General features: G+C 39.7%; 1 long non-coding RNA gene across 2 annotated transcripts; it reads right to left on the reverse strand.

Moving 5' to 3' along the window:
- Positions 1–1501: 1501 nt before the first annotated feature.
- Positions 1502–15734, reverse strand: LOC122432454. Of its 2 annotated transcripts, XR_006266831.1 has the most exons (3): positions 15674–15734; positions 9342–9506; positions 1502–2637 (listed from the first exon to the last, which is right to left on the reverse strand). It is a non-coding gene; the product is annotated as an uncharacterized LOC122432454 (long non-coding RNA). The 2 variants fall into 2 exon arrangements; XR_006266830.1 differs by lacking the exon at positions 1502–2637 and having other exon boundaries at positions 9153–9506.
- Between the last annotated feature and the right edge of the window lie 5280 nt (positions 15735–21014).

The raw sequence follows: 21014 nt of genomic DNA on the forward strand, positions 1-21014 counted from the left end.
CAAAACCCCAGGATGACGCATACTGGCTTCTAAAAGTTTCTGGTATAGCTCCACATGATTGTCTACAGTTTTTCCTACACCAGACAACTTTAAAAATACTGTAATATTTAGAGAGGTTGAGGTCATGTTTTGAGATTGGGCAAAGTGGAGAAATAAAGCTGTTTCTCAAAGATTTGAAAGATGTTTAACATAATTTAGGTATGTGAGGGGAGAGGACTCTAGGTAAAACCAAGTTGTTGAAGATAAAACCGGTATCTAAAATATTTAACACCTATATCTGTTCTCTTATTCCTGAACATTAGTGCTGTAAGGGCTGACACACCTATATTGACCCTAGTTCTACCTAGAGTTTCCCATCACAAACATCCCCACTCCAGGCTAACACATTGTAATTATATATACCGTCTTCTTCAGGGCATAGGAAAAATACCAATGTGGAAGAAAGAGCATGAGGTTAGACTAAATCAGATCTCAAAATATGAGAGTTGCAGTTGGCTTAAAACTCAACATTCAGAAAACTAAGATCATGGCATCTGGTCCCATCACATCATGGCAAATAGATGGGGAAACAGTGGAAACAGACTTTCTTTTCTTTGGCTCCAAAATCACTGTGGACAGTGATTGCAGCCTTCAAATTAAAAGATGCTTGCTTCTTGGAAGAAAAACTATGACACAAGTAGCTTTAATATGCTACTTGTGTAGCATATTAAAAAGCAGAGATATTAATTTGCCAACAGAGGTCCATCTAGTCAAAGCTATCATTTTTCCAGTAGTTGTGTATGGATGTGAGAGTTGGACCATAAAGAAGGTTGAGCATCAAAGAATTGATGCTTTTAACTGTGGTGTTGGAGAAGACTCTTTAGAGTCCCTTGGACTGCAAGGAGATCAAACCAGTCAATCCTAAGGGAAATCAACCCCAAATATTCATTGGAAGGACTGAGGCTAAAGCTGAAGCTCCAGTACTTTGACCACCTGATGCAAAGAGTCAACTCATTGAAAAAGACACTGATGCTGGGAAAGATAGAAGAAGGGGCTGACAGAGGATGAGATGTTTGGATGGCATCACTGATTCAATGGACATGAGTTTGAGCAACTTCTGGAAGATGGTGAAGGACAGGGAAGCCTGGCGTGTTGCAGTTCATAGGGTCACAAAGAGTTGGATACAACTGAGCGACTGAATAACAATAGTCTTGAAACTAAAAATCTGAGAAAGGCAATATTCAAAAGGAAAATTACAAACCAGTTAGGCAGGAAGTGCCAGAGAATCAATACCCTGCTCTCTCCCTGGCAGCCCTCAACCAAAGGCTCTCAGCTTTCTCATCTGTCCCTCTGAAAAACTAAAGGAATATGTTTTGCACTGATTCCTGGAAGATAACCGGCTTTATAAAGCTCCTTTTATTGGTTTCCTTCTCTTTCCTGATTCACTAAGCACTCTCTTAATGGTGTTTCCTGAGATCACCTCCAACATAAATGATTGCATTTTCATTCTTTTTTAGACTCTTTTTAGGGCAAACAAACAAGACAGCAAGTTTGAGCTGGAAGGATACTTTACCTTGATAAATAAAGTAAGAGAAAAAAGAACAAAAACACCCTGAAAAGAAAACAAAAAAACACATCAAACATCCTCCTCAGTGGTGAAATATTGAACTTATCTCCTATACTATCCAAAACAAGTCAAATGCATTCTCTATTATACCTTCATATCAGCATCATATGAAATAATGCAGCAAGGCAAAAAAAAATAAGTAAAAGGTATAAGAATTGTAGTAAGTTGAATGGAAGACAGCCTGTCATTATTTGCAGATAACATGGTTGCAGGAAAAAGGAAATTATTTGAATTGCTATAAGATCAATATATTTAAAAAATTGATTGTAAAGGCAGAGGTCAGAAAAAAAAAAAAAACCCCAGAGTGATAGTTTATCCACAGTGGAACACAGGAGCCAATTGAAAGAGCTTCTGATGGCTAAAGATAGAACAATTTTAGCAACAATATAAAGTAGTACTAGATTACAGCACAAAATTTAAATTAAATATTAATGAGCCCATGCTTAGATAAATAAGTGAATAAATAAATGTGGGAGAAGGCACAGTCTTATGTGCAGAAGAATTCTTATTAACTTGTGTGGATATCTGGCCCTCAAGAAGGTAGAACATGACTCACTCCCCACTCCTTAGACAGGGGTGGGGTCTTCTTTCTAAAGGTTACAGTATGGTGAGGGGATAGAGAAAAACTCTACAGTGGTGAAATCTGACAAACACCACCTCATTCAGGCCACCGGGGTCAGCTTCTGTGCCATGAATCCTTAAATTGCAGTACAATTGACTTACAGGATTATATTAGTTTTAGGTGTACAGCATGATGATTCAATATATTTATAGATTACATACCTATACTATGTACCCTTGATAAGATGAAAGAAAAATGACATACTGCTTCTGTGGTCTTCCTCTCAAAAAACTATAATCATGAGAAAAATATCAGACAAATTTTCGATAGAAGGCTCTAAAAAAATCCTAACCAGTGCTCTTCAGAATTGTCCAGGTCATCAAGTCAAGCAATCTTTTAAAAACTGTTTGAGCCAATTAAACCCTAAGAAGAGGTGGTGCCAAATGCAATATGATGTCCTGTTGGGATCCTGGAACAGACAAAGAAATTAGGTAAAAATAAGGAAATTTGAATACAATATTACTTGAGTTAATAGTATGCCAATATAGGTGGAATATATACAACAAATGCCTTATACTAATATAAGAATTTAAAAATATGGGAAACTGGGTATAAGATGTATGGAAACTTTTTGTACTATCTTACAAGGTTTTCTATAACTCTAAATCTCCTAAAAAATTAAACTTATTTTTAAAAGGATAAGAAATCAATTGCAATTTGACACATGCTCAAAAACATTTATAAAAGGTTGTTATTAAAAGATAGCTTTCATATTGGCTTCAAACAAAAAGTAAAGTACCAAGGAATTAATCAAGCAATACATGTAAAAAATTTGTATGGAGAAAATTATATTGAAGAAAATGTTTTCAGAGACTTAAATAAATAGGAACCATACCACATACACAGTCTGTAAATTAACAAGGAAAAGACACTATCTTAACGATGTAAATTCTCACCAAATTGCTCTAGTGATTTGATTCAACTCTAGTCAAAATACCAACAGACTTTGGGGAATTTAACAAGCTTATTTTAAAATTTATGGGGAAGATCAAAGGTGTAAGAATAGTGAGACATTGCTTAAGAAGTGCAAAGTAATTGGATTTGGCTTCCCAGATATCAAGTATTACCATAAACTGTAAAAATTAAGACAACACAATACTGTCACAAAAATGGAAGAACTGGAAAATTAGAGGAGAATCCAGGAACACAGCCACACATATATGGAAATTAGGTTTATAATGCTTTAAGCAAATATCAACTCTAGCTGGGTTAAATATTAAATGCAAAAGGCGAAACTTTGAGCAAAATCTTTTCATTACTTAAGATTAAGGAAGATTGCCTTTGTGTACAAAGAATGAAGGGAAAGATTGACAAATATGAGTATATTAAAATTTAGAATTTCAATTCATCGAAAGTCCATATAAATAAGTGAAATCCCTATGTAAGCTGGTAGAATTATTTTTAATAGATTAAAATTGTAATATTTGATGTCCAAAATATAACAACCTACAAACATAAGAAAAACGTAAATTACCCTATAGAAAAATATGGCAAAAATAAAAAATGGATAGGCAGTTCACAGAAAAAAATGCAAATAAAATACCTAAAAAGATATTCAACCTTATCAATTCACAATAAGGTACCATTTTATACCGATCATATTAGTAAAGACTGAAATATAACAATATCATATGTTGGTGAGGATGTAGGGGAAGATGAATAATAATAAAGTGTTATTTAGAATAAATTGTAGTAGAAATTGCTCCATCAGCTTAGGAGAACAATATGGTATTATCTCACAGACCAACAATGTAAAGCTTATGGTGTTGTGACCTTCTCAGATATACTCTGGGAGATGTGTATAATGTATTCTTGTCAGCACTCCTTACAATAGAGAAATAAAGGAAAGAAGGAAAAAAGAGGGAAAGAAAGGAAGGGAGGAAGGAAGGGTGGGAAGGGAAAAACACACTAACATTAATCACAAGTAGAAAGGGTATTTATCCCTCTCCCTCCACTTTCTCCTTGGTAACTGTGTTTGTTTTCTATTTCTGTGAGATTGTTTCTATTATGTAAATAAGTTGATTTGTGTCATTTTTTAAGATTCCACATACAAGTGACATCATTTGTTGTTTATCTTTCTTTGACTTACTTTACTTAGTATGATCATTTCTAGGTCCACCCATGTTGCTACTAATGGAATTATTTCATTTTTTTATAACTGAATAATATTCTAAGTCAGCTATAATTAAATTTTTAAAAAGTATGGCAGAGACAATATAGAATTTTATACAACAGTGAAAAGAAATTAAACACAGCTTTATTCAGTGTTATAGATGAGCTTAGTTATGATGCTAAGCAAAGACAGCAAGTAAAATAAAAAGGGTTTCATTCAACTGACTTAAAGGTGCAAAGCATGTATATCTAAATAGTGAATTACTTAGGACTATTAACAAATATGAAACCATAAAGAAACTCTCTAAGGTAGAAAGTGGGGATAGGGATAAAAGTCACTCAGAGAAGTTTAAGGTGATATTTTATTTATAAATCTGGGTCATGAATATTTGGGTACTCCCTGAAACAGTTGTTCTATATTCCTTACAGATATTTCTAAAATATTCTTTTGTATCTAAAACATATCTAAAATTTTTTAAAAGAGAAATTTCAAACATAGATTGAACAGTTCAAACTTTGGAGCCATAGGTCCCTGGGCTCTGTTTCCAACAATCTCATTCACTGGCTGAAACTCTAAGTGATCCATTAATTTAATCTAAGCTTCAGATCCTCATCCTTGAATATTGAACTAATAATAAAATCATCACTTTACTACACAACCTTCATGGAAAGTATTAGAATGGTATTGCACGGTGCCTACTAACTACTAGATGTTCACTAGATGGTAGGTTGTGTTAACTGAAAAAAAAAGTACACAACGTGAGAGTTGTGAGTTAAATTTTATTTGGGGCAAAATGAGGACTATAGCCTGGGAGACAGCCCATCAGATAGCTCTGAGAAACTGCTCGGAAGAGGTGGAGGGGGAAGGTCAGTATGTATGTGATTTTGGTGAAAGGGATATGCACTCAGACACACATTTTAGCAGAAGGTTGCTGCTAGTCCCAAGGAGCAGATGTCTGTGTTAATAATTTTAGTGCTTTTCTGTGTATGAGAAGATACAGGAAACCAGGTTCATAAAATCTTCTCCTGAAAATAATTAATTATCTGAGGGCCTGTTCTGCTGGTTTTTCCCAGAGCAGAGAGTGCCTCATTCCTGATCTCCACCCTGAACTCCTTCTAGGGGGTGTTGAAAGTCAGCGACTGCAGTGGTCAGTGACTTCATTCTTATTGTATCGGATGGTGAGTCACAATTTTTAGATTGCAGTTGTCTTAGTGTTTATCCATTCATTCATTCATTTTTAATTCATTCAAGTGTTAAAGAGTGAAAACCAAGTTCATCAGCTACTGATGGTCACTCAGTTTAAAAGATAAACCATCATCTTCCCTTCAGGTAAATAGTGTGGTTTATTCAGGTTTTCTGGAGACAGTACTTCTAATACTATGATCTCATTAACAACTTCAGTAAGAAAGTAAGGCCAGGGATTAGGAAGAGATATTTGGTGTCTAGTCCGTTTTGGTAAAACTGAAACTACACCTTAAAACAACTTGGAGAAACCAGCCCAGCATCATTGGAAAAAAACAGATGCTTTGCAAAACCCATACTTGAGCTCACTCTCTAGTTAAGCCTGTTGCTTAACTATAACCCTGGGCAGATGATGAAAATATCTCTAGGCTTCATTTATTCATATAAAATATGGGGATAATATTCCTTTCATTGCAGATTTGTGGTAAGAAGTGGAGATAATATGTACACAGTGCCCAGGGATGTAGCTGATACATAGGAGCTCAGCAAGGGTGGTGGCTGGTCATTCTAGTGATACAGTTAGTAGATTTTTAAGTAACTCATAAATATTTCATTATTCTACAGTACACAAATCTTGTATATGTGTTTTAAATTATAGTGTAGAAGCACAGTAGAGTGTAGTGGGGTGATTAGAAACACAGACACTACTGTCAGATGGCCTAGGTTTAAATTTTGACTCTACCAATTATAACCTGTGTGACTTTGGGGAAGATCCTTAAGTTCTTTGTGTTTCTTCATCATTCAAGTAGAAAAAAATGGATGAGATAATTCCTATGGAATGATTAGCACCCATAAACATTGTTCAGTAAATGTTACTTATATTATTAGTAGTAATATTGCCATTATTAACATTATTTGGTTGTTTTTCCCTTCTGTGAAACTCCTAAAGTACTGCTGGGTATTGATTTTATTTTTATTTTAATTAAAGTGAATTCATGATCCTTTTTCATTTGCATAACTTCTTAACACTTTTGTCCAAGAAGAAACCCTTAAAGCAGTCATCAAAACCAGAGTTTCAGAAGTCTAACCTATAAAAATTAGCAAAGAATTTAAGAATCTTGGGACTTATTTTGGTTCCATTATGGGCAAATACCTTCTCCTTTCCAGTGCTTTAATTTTTACATCAGCATGTGGAAATATTTTTTTTTTGCCTCATTTCTCCTATAGAAATTCTAAAAAGTAATCTCTTTCCCCCCTTCATTTTGGTTGAAACAAGCTTACAGAGTGACTGGGTGTTCAGAACTTTGTGATAAAGGGTCAGACCAAGTTAGTCTGTGACCACCAAACGCTGCTTGGTATTAAAAGTAGAAAACCTTAGGTCACCTTAAATAATCCACTTCACAAATAACCTTTGGATAGGACCTGGCTGTTTATCAAACTCTGTGTGAATGTATAATACCATCACTTCAGTGCAAGTTGGGTTCTAAAATAACCATATTTATTTCCCAGAAACTTTTCTCTGAATTACAACTATGCAGTTTATTTTAAAAAGTTGTCTTTTAAACAAAGACAAAAAAGAAAAAGCCAAAACTCTCAAACTAATTTTAACCAGCAATTCAGGATTGTGAAATTGCTGTTCAGACACCCGTACCTCCAACAGAGGAGACAGACAGGACTCTAGTACATCCCATTTTGACTCCAGGGGATGTTCTGTTGCCATGACTACGGAGGCCCTGCGGGACCAAAGTTCACCATTCTCCCTTCATGGGTGCCTTTTCCTAAGAGCCTGCACAAAGACCAGTGGTCACAGTCACTACTTCTAAGCATTTGTCTATATCTAGCCCACATCTGAACAAATAACTTTGTTTTCCTTTCTCCTTTATTATTTTATTCTTTCTTGTTTTCTTTTCAGCAGTGCTAGAGAGTTGAGATTTTTTTACCCCCATTTTCTCACACAATTCCTCCTCCATAGATAACAAAGTCCAAATCCCTAGCCGTTGTAATTATTAGCATATTCCTAGAGAAAATTGCTACAGTCTACATTAAAAGACTCCCTGCAGAAATTTACACAGTAGGTATCCAATTTCTCTTTAAATAAAAGGCACTCAGAACAGTGAGGGGTTTAAAACAAGAGAAGAAATGGGGAACAAACAGAGCTTTAAGGAACAGCAGGGAGATTTGCAGTGGTCAAGAGCAGAGAGTAGGCTGAATTATTTGGATAATTAGTCTTCGTTAGCAAATTGGAGAAAATTGCAATGCCACCCAGAGATGTTATCATGTGCCCACAGACTGGCGGGATTAAGGAGCAGGTCTGACCCAGTTCCAAAAGGTTTGGCTTTCCATTCTGAATATTCTATAGTGGAAAATAAATTCTAAGCCTATGAGCTCTTTTTGAACTGTTTCCAAGGCTTATTAACATGTGCATTTAGTCAGGGTGATCCTTTATATCATTATGATCCTCTCAGTATAAGAGGAGAATCTTTAAGGACCTCTCCAAAGATCAGGAAACTTTGAAGATGAAAGCAAGGAAACAAAATGGAAATGGAAGACGTAACTGTGATATTCCTTCCTCAAGATGATGGAAAACATGAAAGCTAGGTTTTCTCTTTTATGTTCCAGAAACCCTCTCAAGGAACTTAACTGGCATCAATAAGAGGAACTTAAATCTAAATTTATACTTAAAACTGCAGCAATCTTGAAGAAAGCCCCGATTCTGGATGTTCATCTGGCAAAGGCCAGTCCTTGTTTTCTAGATTTCTAAGCACCTGTGTAAAAGTCCTTTGTGAAGGACAGTGGCATGCATTCCATGAACGGTTCCACAGAACAATTCCAAGTAGATTCAAATGCCGCTGCTTCTTTAGGAAATGTACAAAGAAGCCCTTTCCAATGAAGAAGACAGTAGGAAAGGAAAATTAATAAAGTTGGTTCAAAGGATCAGGTTGGTTTAAGTTTTCTGAAAAGCAAATTCATTTTTTCAAAAGCGATTTAAAAGTTTTCACGTTGCCTATGCAGTGCCAGACTTGTCATGTGTCATACATCACGTGTGCCCTTGTGTGCACATACACAGCGGTGACCTTGGGGAGGAAGAACCATGGACCCATTACCATCACCTGAAAGTTGGCCTCGGCTATCTCAGGGTCTTGCTGCTTTGAAACTGTTACCACCGCTAAATTATAAGGAAAATTATGTAAAGCATAGGAATTGAATAAAAAGGTATGCAGCATGTTCTTCCAGTGTTACACGGAGGCACTGCTTGAAAGGCACACGCAAGGATCACTTATTCTCGGGGAATATACTTGGTTTGAATCATTGTTTATTGTTGAATAAAAATTTAATAAAATATGTGAAAAGTGAAAGTGTTAGTCGCTCAGTCGTGTCTGACTCTTTGCGACCCTATGGACCATCAGGCCCCTCTGTCCATGGAATTCTCTGGACAAGTATACTGCGGTGGGTTGCCATGCCCTCCCCCAGCAAATTTTCCCAAGTCAGGGATTGAACCTGGGTCTCCTGAATTCTTTATCACCTGAGCCACCTGGGAAGCCCAATAAAATTTGTGGTAACTTACAAATTTGAGCCCAGTAAAAATGCAATTGGTTTCTCTCAGGTAGAAAAGATAACTCCTATGCAGGTTTGCTTGTGGGACATCACTCAGGCTCACATTTAATTTATCACTCTTGTTCTATCATTGCTTCAAAATGTTTGTAAAACTCCAGATGCTCTTTAAACCAGCCTTTGCCTCATTACTGGTCTCCTTGTTCATGAGTAAGCTGAATAAAGTTCTTGAAACAGGTCCATATGCATTTGTAGGAGAGCCATACCTTTAAGGTTTTGGAAATTGTGCTTTGAATTTTAAAAAGTCCCTGATGGCCTGAACCCCAGTCATAGGAAGGTGAAGACAAACCAGGTAAATTCTTGAATTTACAAGGATTGTGGCTAAAAATTCCTGTGGTGATCTTGTTGGATAAACTTCTTTTTTTTTCTCCCTTAAAAAAAAAATGTACACTTTCATGAATCATTTTTCTGTCTCATTCATAAAGAGAAATGTCATGTCCCAGACCTGCTTGTTTCTCTCACCCAAAGAAACCAGCAGAATTGAATTAAAGGACATCAAGCCTCATTAAAGGAAGAGATGGAGGGAACTGATCTTGGTTGGATAAGCAATCTAGGAATTTAATATTCTCTGAAGCCCAGAAAAAAAGCTGAATTCTAAAAATATACAATCACCATAGCAATCAAAACTAAATTGGACAAAAGAGTAAGTTGGTCCATCATTCTAGTTGGAAAGGCCAGTGTGTGTGTGTCTGTGTGTGTGTGTGTGTGTGTGCACGCGTGCGTGCTTTCCTCAAGTCTCTTCTGGCTACCTAAAGGACATTAGAGGTAGAATGTGCGGATCAGAAAAATGTCAAAGAGAACAGGAAGATGACAAGCTATTCTTAGAGTCTTTTCTGAGGGCAGCGCTGTTTGAATGTCTCAGAATATTAAGGTAAACGCAATAGTCACTTGAGAGAAAAGATACCTAAGTACGGTTGGCATGTGACTTCTCTGGCTGTCAAAATCTGCCAGTGTCAGAAAGCACTTTGATCTTCAACAGAACGGCACGGAGAAGAAAACTAAACATTTTAACTGACAATGAATGGTTTTTGCCATGTGAAACTCTTCTCAGCTATGACCCAAAATGTGAACAACCATTTTTTTCCTTCCTACTCACAGTGAGATATTATCTCCTAGAAGAACATTTCGGGGGGGGCAGTCATCAATAAAGGTTCTGGCAGCTCTTCCCTCGGATGACCTGTTAGGATTATTGTTTCTTTTTAATGTTGTTCTTTTTCTTGTTTGTGTATTTTTGGCTGCGCGGGGTCGTTGATGCTGCACACTGGCTTTCTCTAGTTGTGGTGAGCAGAGGCTACTCTTTCCTGTGATGCACCGGCTTGTCTTTGTGGTGGCTTCTCTTGCTGCAGAGCTTGGGCTCTAGGGGACGCAGGCTCAGTAGTTGTGGCTCATGGGCTTGGTTGCTCCCCAGCATATGGGATCTTCCTAGACTGGGGACCTAACCGGTGCCCCCGGCATTGGCAGGCAGATTCTTAACCATTGGACCAGCAGGGAAGTTTGCCATTAGGATTATTTAAGGGCCTTAAAACCCCTCTTAACTTAAGCCTCACTGCATACTTAGAGCATCAGAATTTTCTTAGATAGGACCTGCCTAAACTTCTCAATTGTTTAACTTTCTTGGGCAATTCTTACACACAACTAGCGTTAAAGAATCTCCGAATGGACTGCTATGCTGTTAACTGGCTATCTGAATTTATATTTGTTGCAGTACTTAAAAAAAAAAAGGTATAATTTATAAACTTGGGAAACAAATGTATTTTATTGTTATCAAGGTGCCCCTTATCATATGCCCTCTCCCTCAGTAGAGAAGTATGGCAGTAACATGTTTTTAAAGCAGAGAAATGCCGTTGTGACACATATAGCGGTGAGGGGTTTTCTTTGTCTTTTCTGAAGATAATGAGTTCTCTGGTCAGGCAACGGGACTGGGAACTCTGCAGGTGACCCCTGAAGCCCTGTGTGTTCGTTAAGGAAGAGAGCATGGGATCTTCACTGAGATGATATCCTCCAGGAAAGTTTGACCATGTCTAGAAAAATTTCTAACATAGCAAAGGTGGCTAATTCATGCTGGCCAAATAGATGGAAGTGTGAATAAATAAAAACTGGTGAATTCAAATGAACTACTGTATGTGCTCTACTAATCTTTAAGATTCTTTTCCATTAGGAGCTGTTACAAAATATTGAGTATAGTTCCCTGTGATATACAGTAGGTCTCTGTTGTTTATTTTACATATAGTAGCATGTATCCATTCATCCCAAACTCCTAATTTATCCCTCTCTTCCACTATTCCCTTTGGTAACTGTCATTTTGTTTTTTATGCCTGTGAGTCTATTTATGTTTTGTAAGTAAGTTCATTTGTACCATTTTTAGAGTGCGCATTGTAAGTGCCATCATTTGATATTTGTCTTTGTCTGACATGCTTTCCTTACTCTAGGTCCGTCCATATTGTGGCAAATGGCATTATTTCATTCATTTTTTTTTTTTTTTATGGCTGAGTAGTGTTCCATTGGGGCTTCCCAGGTAGCTCATCTGGTAAAGAATCCACCCTCAATGCCGGAGACCTCGTTTTGATTCCTGGGTCGAGAAGATCCCCTGGAGAAGGGATAGGTTACCCACTCCAGTATGTTTGGGTTTCCCTGGCGGCTCAGATGGTAAAGAATCTGCCTGCAATTCCGGAGACCTGGGTTTGATCCCTGGGTTAGGAAGATTCCCCTGGAGGAGGGCATGGCAACCCACTCCAGTATTCTGGCCTGGAGAATTCGCATGCACAGAGGAGTCTGGCGGGCTGCAGTCCATAGACTTGAAAAGAGTCGGACATGACTGAGCAACTCAGCACAGCATAGCTCAGTATTCCATCATTCATATATATATATATATATATATATATATATACACCACATCTTCTTTGTTGACTCATTTGTCAATGAACATTTAGGTTGTTTCCACATCTTGGCTATTGTAAATAGTGTGCTGTGAACACTGGGGTGCATATATCTTTTCAAATTAGAGTTTTCTCTGGATATATGCCCAGGAATAGAATTGCAGGATCATGCTATAGTTCTATTTTTAGTTTTTGTTTTTTTTTTTTTAAGGAACCTCCATATTGTTCTCTATAGTGGCCCTATACCAATTTCCATTACCACCAACAGCGTTTGGTAATTTACATTGCCACTCTCTCCAGCATTTATTTAATTTGAATGCATTGCTATTCTGATTCTTTCTCCTTTCACATCATTGGAATTTCTCTTCTTTGGGCTCAGACAAAAATTTTTTCACTCAATAAGAAAGAAAGAGGCTAGTGTTTCTCTGGGAAATGAGATATTATTACATCCTCAAACTTCATCCTCAGTTTGCCCCACATCTGAAAATCTGCTTACATATTTCCAGATCCTGTTCTTTTCATTCATTCTAGATTTCTATTGATTCTGCAGAGACAAGAAGATTTCTGAAAGGAAATTAAGAGTTAACCCTAGGGACTTTCCTGGTGGTCCAGTGGTTAAGACACTGTCTTTCCACTGCAGTGGTTTGATCCCTGGTAGGGGAACTAGGAACCCTCATGCCATGCAGTGTGGCCAAAAATAGAAGAAAAAAAAAAGACTTTAAGTAGGAAAAAAATGGCAGGTTTTATACTATGGTGCACCTTATCAAGTCCAAGCAAGGAAGAAAAACACAGGGCATATAATGAATGACTGGAAGGCTCTCATCATTAGGGACACTAGAGATCCTAAATCAGGGAAATAAGACTTTGAGATTATAGAATTCATTAGAATTAAAGGATGGAAAAAGCCCCCCTTGCCAGCAGGTTAGAAGTGAATTAAGAGAAGTGCCAGGGGACTCTGAGGTAGTTTCAGACCCTTTATTGCCACTATAAAATTCTCCATATTAGCAGGCTCTGGGGAAACAGGACAAATCTCGCGGTTGTTTAGAACAGGCAAGCTCTGTGCCCCAACACTCCGGGCTCCTCCACCCTCCCCAGGAATGGGTGTGTTGGGACATTTGTCCATTTGTTCTCAAAGCAAACTTTTTCTTGGATAAAATAAAGTTGGCTGGAGCAGTATAAACACAAAATTCAATTTAGATGCATAAGCAGATAACAGTGAATGAAGGGAGAAGGAATGGAAGAGAGGAAAGGTAAACTTTCTTTTGGGTCAAGAAACAGTCTTGATTTCTCCACTTGAGTGACCTGGTGTCTCCCAAGGATGAAATCTATAAGTACCATTACTTCCTGCTCCACAAACATCCTCTGATTTTCTGTAATAGGCTATTGTCAATAACATGAGTGTTTCATTTGAGATTCTTTGGTGAAAATATCAGATATCAAAGTGAATTCCGAGACAGACTGCCCTGTAGAACTGGAACGTCATGGATGGCACAGGACAGCTCCCTGACTGCAGCTCTTCACTAACATGCAGGTATAGGAAGGGTCAGCAGAAGACAGGCTTGGGGAAGAGGGTATTTGGAGACAACTGGTTGTTTATTGTTTCCCACTTAGCCCCCATCTCCAGGGTTAGGAAGATCCCTCTCCTGCACTTCAATCAGGAGAGAAGTGATTGACCCAAACCTCTCCGAGAGCTTAATATGAGTCTCTGCAGTCAGTGATGTCTGGGTGCTGCCAGGAAATCTAACAGGCTAGCCCTGGCTTTTGTCCCAACCCTCCATCCCAGCTCTACCAGAAAGCAGCAGCTGGTGGGTCAGAGGAGGTGAGGGAGGAAGAGAAAAGATTCTATTGCTGCCTCCTTTTCCAGGCTACAGACTTTCTGCCTGAGACAGACCCTGACTAGGAGAGGAAGGAAGAAGTCTCATCCAGAAGTCCTGGATGGGTTGAATTATTGGTTTTTCTATCAGAGTGAAAGACCTAATTTCCAAAACATCCAAACCAGTTGTTGGACTAAACAACCTTATGATTTGAGAATATGAATGTCAGACTTTGTATTTCCTGGACAACAACAAAAAGATTTTACAGCATTACACATATTGGTGGGGGGTGGGGGGGTGGGCTGCCCTTTTGGCTAAATTAAAATGAACATTAAAAGATTAATTAAATTTACTTTGTGATTTCATACTATGAGTAAGTCTTATTTAATGTATATTTCTAAATGTGTGTTCTGTCAAGGATCTGAGCTGTTTATGGTAATGGGTTGTAGGGGTGTGGGCTGGGGGTGGAATAATGCAAAGATAAATTCAAAATAGCTTAAAGTCTAATACAGTATAAATTATACAGGTTTGAGCTCTGTCCTGTATTTATAGACAGTTCTATTACTAAAGTAACCTGAGGTAAAGTAGCCTAAGGTTCCCCCCCACCCCGCCCCCAGGATTTCTAAGGAATACTATTATGATGAAAACTCAAATATCAATAGATCTAGTTCCCACCACCCATATAATATCAAACCTCCCACAAAATTTCCTCATGTCTAGGACGTCTGAGAACCTTATTTTTTTTTCTACTCTGCTCTTCTTGGCAACTTTGGTTGCTCAAGAAGCCATCTGAGATCGTCTTCTCACAGAAGGTATTGCCATGGTCCTCCAAAATGCCAGAGCCTCTGTACCTGATAATCCTCTGAGTGATTCAGTGAGGCTAGAAAATAGGTGTGTTTGGGATAGAAGAGGGAGATGAATTGGTGAAGCAGGTGAGAGTGAATCCTAAAAGACTCAAGACCTTAAATGTTTTTCAACTCCCTCTTGAAAAGATGGAAATGACACATATGCCACATGGAAATGTGTCCTGGAGGAGCATAGAAAGGGTTTTAGGTCTGATGGAGGAAGAAAGGGAGAGTGTTAGTCCCTCAGTCATGTCTGACTCTGCGACCCGAGGTTCTTTGCCCACCAGGCTCCTCTGTCCGTGGAATTCTCCAGGCAGGAATACTGGAGTGGGTTGCCATGTCCTCCTCCAGGGGCTAGTCCTGACCCAGGAATCAAACCCAGGTCTCCTGCATTGGCATTGGCAGATTCTTTACCATCTGAGCCACCGGAGAGAATAGATCCCCTTATATCTAACTTCTCCAAAATAAAGGATAGTTTCCAAGGTAAAAAGTGTGAATCTGGAATTCTCTGAGTTCCCCTTCCAGAGCAGACCTCCCTCTGAGGTGATCTGGTCCAATCCTTTCCTGTCATCCATCAGGAAATTGAAATCTAATAAGAAGAAGTGGCCAATTCAAGGTCTGGTTAGTGACAGAAGAGAAATAGAACCCTGGTTTCTTTAATGTCCAGCCTGGTGTTGTCCTTCCCACAACAATATATTTCTTTTCAAGTTTAGAAATCACGAGAAGATAAATTTTGGCCAAAACATTTCCCCTGGGGCAGATTAGAATTTTAAAATACTAGTAAAAAATAAACGGTTTCATTTAAAATTAAAAAAAACTAGAGGACTTGCAAATTAAATAAGAGAGGAAATAAATTCAGACACATGAATTTGCCTAGATGAGGCAGTTGAGTGGCGGAGATACTGAATAATCTCCTTCGAACTGAGAAGGGAATCTTAAGACTGAAAGATGAAGCGGGTAACTACATAAAGTGCAATTATGAAATTTATTGTGGGGAACTTACAGGCAGGATGGCGTCGGGGGAGAAGACAGTCCAGAGGCATTCAAAGCTGTGCTCTGCACTGCTTAAAGGGGTACAGGGGACTTAAAGGGGCCAAAGCTAAAAACAGATCATGACTACCAGCAAGAGAAGGATTAGCACTGAAGGGAACACAGTTTTCCTTGCCCTGAGAGTCTCCTGACCATTAACCATATGTGTCAGCAAAAGGCAGTCTTTCAGTTCCTGTGTCAGATGAAGGCAAGCATAAAAGGTGATAGGGAAATTTCCTAGCTTGGGCACCTTCCTTGTGAGTAGGCTAAAGCTCAATCATTCAGAGAGAGGAGTGGGTAGGGCATCTTGCTGGGGGTAAGATGGAGTTGACAATGCAGAGTCGGTGTGGTTCAGTCATGGAGCAGTTATTAGTAAGCTCTTCATTATGGAGACTTAGACTCACCCAGGCAGTAGCTTCAACAAAGGGAATATTGATCTGGAAACCGAAATCTGAGAATTATAGGAAAAGTCAAAATTAACTCACTATATTCCAAAATCCCTGTCTGTAATAATAAAGTTCTAAGCAATATAGCTATTTTGATGCTGATAGAGCTATAAAATATATTGAAATGCCATATCCTTCTAGAAAAACATATCCAGCCATGACAATAGTAGCAAGAATCTGTGTTTGGCCAATTCAAGGTCTAGTTAGTGACAGAAGAGAAATTGTTCCCACCCACAAGAAGAGAATACTTGTCCCCACCCACTCCTCAAATGTTTATATCATAATTTGAGGCATGTGTTTCCATGTTACTCTGCATGGCAAAAAGACTTCACAGTTGAGATTAAGGTGAAAGACTTTAGTGGAAAGGTAAGCGTAGAAAAAAAATCTTCCCACCAATAAAGGGAGAAGCAAAAAAAAGAAAAAAAATCTGCCATAGCCTTGGCTCTTGGTGGAAAGTAACTATAAAAACAAAGAGCATCCGCTTGATAGTTCATGCTGCTGCTGCTGCTAAGTCACTTCAGTTGTGTCTGACTCTGTGCAACCCCATAGATGGCAGCCCACCAGGTTCCCCCGTCCCTGGGATTCTCCAGGCAAGAACACTGGAGTGGGTTGCCATTTCCTTCTCCAATGCATGAAAGTGAAAAGTGAAATGAAGTCGCTCAGTCGTGTCTGACTCTCAGCGACCCCATGGACTGTAGCCCACCAGGCTCCTCCGTCCTTGGGATTGTCCAGGCAAGAGTACTGCAGTGGGTCGCCATTGCCTTCTCTGATAGTTCATGACCACTGGCCAAATAATTTTCAGAGAAATATGAGAATAAAAAGTTGAAGCAACATGGACGAACCTAGAGATTGTCACACTGAGTGAAGTAAAGTCAGAGAAAGACAAATATCATATGATTACCACTTATTTGTGGAGTCTTTAAAAGATGGTGCAAATAAACTTATTTACAAAACAGAAATAGAGTCATAGATGTAAAAAACAAAATTTTATGGTTACTGGGGGAATATGGTGGAAGGGATAAATTGGGAGATTGGAATTGACATATGTACACTACTGTATATAAAATGACTTCCCTGGTAGCTCAGCAGTAAAGAATCTACCTGCCAGTGTAGGAGACAGACTCAATCCCTGGGTCGGGAAGATCCCCTGGAGAAGGAAATGGCAATGCACTCCAGGATTCTTGCCTGGGAAATCCCATAGACAGCGGAGCCTGGCAGGCTACAGTCCCATGACTATAGACACGAAAGAGTCAGACACAACTTAGCAATAAAACAACAACACGTGTATTAAACGGGTAACTAATGAGGACCACTGTGTAGCACAGGGAACTCAATGCTGTGTAATTACCCAGGTGGGAGAAGAATCTAAGGCAGGGTGGATGTGTGTATAATTGATTCACTTTGCTGTATAGTAGAAACTAACCCAACATTGTAAATCAACTCCAAAAATATATATATATACTTTTTAAGTTCCAGTGAGCTGTAGGGCAAGTGGACACGTGTAATCTTCACTCTCGGACATCCTCTACACTGCAGCCCCTGTCTGGGAACCTCTGTTTCTGATTTCGTTTCCAACACGTGTGGTCCCCGCTGTTAACCTAGGCAGTTCACTTAAAACCCAACAGATCATTGATTAAAATGGTCTTAAGCTCTGAAATCCCCTTTTCTATCATTTCTTCCTAGTGGTCTGAATTTTGCCTTCTAAATCTAAGGCCACTAAAGCTAAACCATCTTCCATGTTTAATTGTAAACACTTGGAGGCTGTGGTTATGTGATTTCTAGGTATACGTCTCTGATTCCTTGGCTGTATCTTCCTTCTTATGGAAAATACAGACTCACATAGGCTTCAGTTAAAAACTTGTGAATAGTTTTTAAAAAGCAAATGATTGGGAGGATATGGTTTTATATGTTGAGTGCCACATTTGTTTCTTCGCCAAAATAATGGGAAATGTCACTTTTTATGTAATGGGAGGGGTGAGCTGTCTTTCTAAAGATGGAGAAATCTTCAAAGGCAAAATCTGGATGTTTCTTTTCTCTTTCCAGCCAGGAAATCCAGCAGGGTTTGGCGCATCTGGATGGAGCACTCGATTTAGGAGCACATGCAGACTTTCTGCAATTCAGGAACCAGGGGCATTTTTCATTTTCGTTTTCCCTGTTATTTATTTTCTTCACCTCAGGTTTTTGAAAACCAGAAACAGATGGACTAATCCAAGCTCCTCAGAGCAGACGGCGTCTCAAGCTCCCTGCGTTGAGGAACGGAGCTCCCCTGCAGAGAGCTGCAGCCGTGGAATAATTGACTCCAGCTCTGCCGTGGAAAGAACACCCTGAGAACTTTAAACCATTAGCCTTTCCATTGGCCCCATGGTCAACAACTGGTGGGAAGATGTGTCCTCGTCTGACCCTTGGGGTCACACGCATCACCCAGCTGCCAGACACTGGGTATCCATAGTAAGAAGCCAAGCCCACAGACATATGCAAAAATGGTCAGGAGAGGCAGAATGGATGGGCTTGATAAATGAATACCTTGGCCTCAGCCATTTGGGGGAAATTAGAAAGGAAGGAAAATGTTGGATGGAGGAACAATGTGTGGAGGATAAAACTTATTTTAATACAGTCTTGCCGCTCTACGGCTCTATCTTTACGTCCTGCTTTTGCTCTTTCCTTCCCTCTAATAATAACCCAATTAAAACAAAGCTGATTTTACACAAAGGAATAATGGTCCATATGTAAAACCCCATTACTTCCCCCTTACATGATGCCATTGTTAAAGAAGATTTGGAGGAAACACAGAAATCAGTCTGCAGGTGGGTATGGGGAGGTGGTTTTGCCAAAAGAGCTTAAAGGCTCTGCTGTCTCACTGCAGAGGCAGCATCCTGTTTTTCCAGTTTAGCAGAGGTGATGTTAGTGTCGTCTTTTATAAGATAAAATAAGGCCCAGAGAAATGAATGGTGCGTCTAAACACTGGACAGAGATAAAGCTGGATTATAGAATCTTTAGACTCTGCGTTCCCAGCTCAAATCTTGGACAAATATCTTATGGCTGTTATCAACAAGAGATTTATGTTCAATTGTGAATAACAAGAATCATACACAGAAGAATATCAAAAAGCAGCTTAAAACAACTAAGGATTTTATTTTTCCCACAAAGTCAGGTGGAGGTTTGCTAACAAGTACCAGATCAACGAATCATTAGGACTGACTTGGATGTGAGGTTCCTGAAATTCTACTCACCTTTTTTTGTGGACACTTGATGGCTGCATAGTCGCTGCTCCAAACGTACCTGGTTCCAGGTATGAAGGAAGGAATGGCAAGAATCATGAGGACACTGCAAGCTGGGACTGCTCCTTCAAGTTGTCTTTGAAGTCATATCTTACGATTTCTGCTTACATCCCTGGAGCCAGAACTGCGTCCCTTGGCCATGACTAGTTTCCATGGAGGCTGAGAAAGTATTTTCTAAAAATCAGGCTCAGTGGCTTAGTCGTGTCCCGTTCTTTCCCATGAACTGTCTATGGACTATAGCCCTCCAGGCTCTTCTGTCCATGCGATTTCCCAGGCAAGAATGCTGGAGTGGGTTGCCATCTCCTCTTCCAATCCCCTCCCCAAAACTGTGGGTTTAGTGGGTATGTGGCGACACTAACACCACGGGTAGGGCAGGGCAGGAAAAGTGGTGATTCATGTCATAGGACCCAAACTCTGGTAAACATTATAGGATTCTTTAGGTCGATGATGCCATATTTTTGTTTATTTCTCTCCAGGAGCAAGATTAAACACATGGTTATAAAAGAAACCATTTTCTCAGATAAACTAGACTATGCTTTCTTACTTAACATAAATGAAGAAGAGGAAAGAGAAGGAGGAGGAGGAAAGGGGAGGAGGAGGGGAAGGTGGGTGGGGAAGAGGGGGCAGGAGAAGAAGCAGGGAAGGAAGGAAGACTTTGCTGAGGTGCACTTCCCTTTCAGGACCTGCTGGGGTGATTCAGTATCCACTGCACCTCTAGCTGGTGGAGAGCCTGCTTCCCCGAACCGAGTTCTAGAGCCCGTTCTTTATCATCTGAAACTTCCTGAGGCCTTCCAGGAACATCCAGCTGAACTGGAGGTACCTGCCTCTCAAGATACAGCAGAGAAGCTGAACCTCTTCCTTGTGTCAAGAGGAACGGGCATTGGATGGTGGGCCTGGCAGATGAAGCTTTTAGAGGAGATGCTGCAAAGCCTAAGGAGCCAAGGTAAAGCGGGGGTGGGGGGGATGAGCTGTCTTAGGATGGGTTATTCGCCAAAAGACCTGAGGCACTGGGGAGCATGAACGGGACTTCTTGAGAAGTATTCCTAGGAAAAATGGATGAGGAGATGGAGAAAGGGACCAGGAAGAGAAGGAGGCATCCCAAGAGGGAAATATCAACCAAAGTCCCCCACGGAGCCTGGCTCAACCCTGCAGGGACGCTTTGGGGTCAGCGGAGGTCCCATCTCAGGATCGTCCTGATTAGGCCCTGGGGCACCCAGAAGAGTCACTGATGAAAGACTGCTCTCTGGGGAACACACCTTCCAGGCACTTTGCCTCCAAGACGTGCCGGTGGGTTTTGGCAGGTGACAGAAAGATGCAGGTCCTGCTCTATTTGGGGAATGAAAGCACAGAGAATCTGTGTGCACAAGAATGGTAAAAGCTGAGGCAGGGAGGCCTCCTTCTCTTCTTGTTTACTGAGTAGAATGGTGAGATCTTTGCCTCCCACACGGTGTATTATAGTGCTGTGAACAAATGACCCAGCTTCTAAGTTAAAGGATTTGATACATTTCTGTTTCTTCTGAAAATCTTGGTGGAGGTGGCCAGGACTTTATGATAAAAGGGCCTGAAGACTTGCCCCCAGGAAAGCGACCAT

This window comes from Cervus canadensis, chromosome 31 (assembly GCF_019320065.1).
Source record: "Cervus canadensis isolate Bull #8, Minnesota chromosome 31, ASM1932006v1, whole genome shotgun sequence".
NCBI lineage: Eukaryota > Metazoa > Chordata > Mammalia > Artiodactyla > Cervidae > Cervus > Cervus canadensis.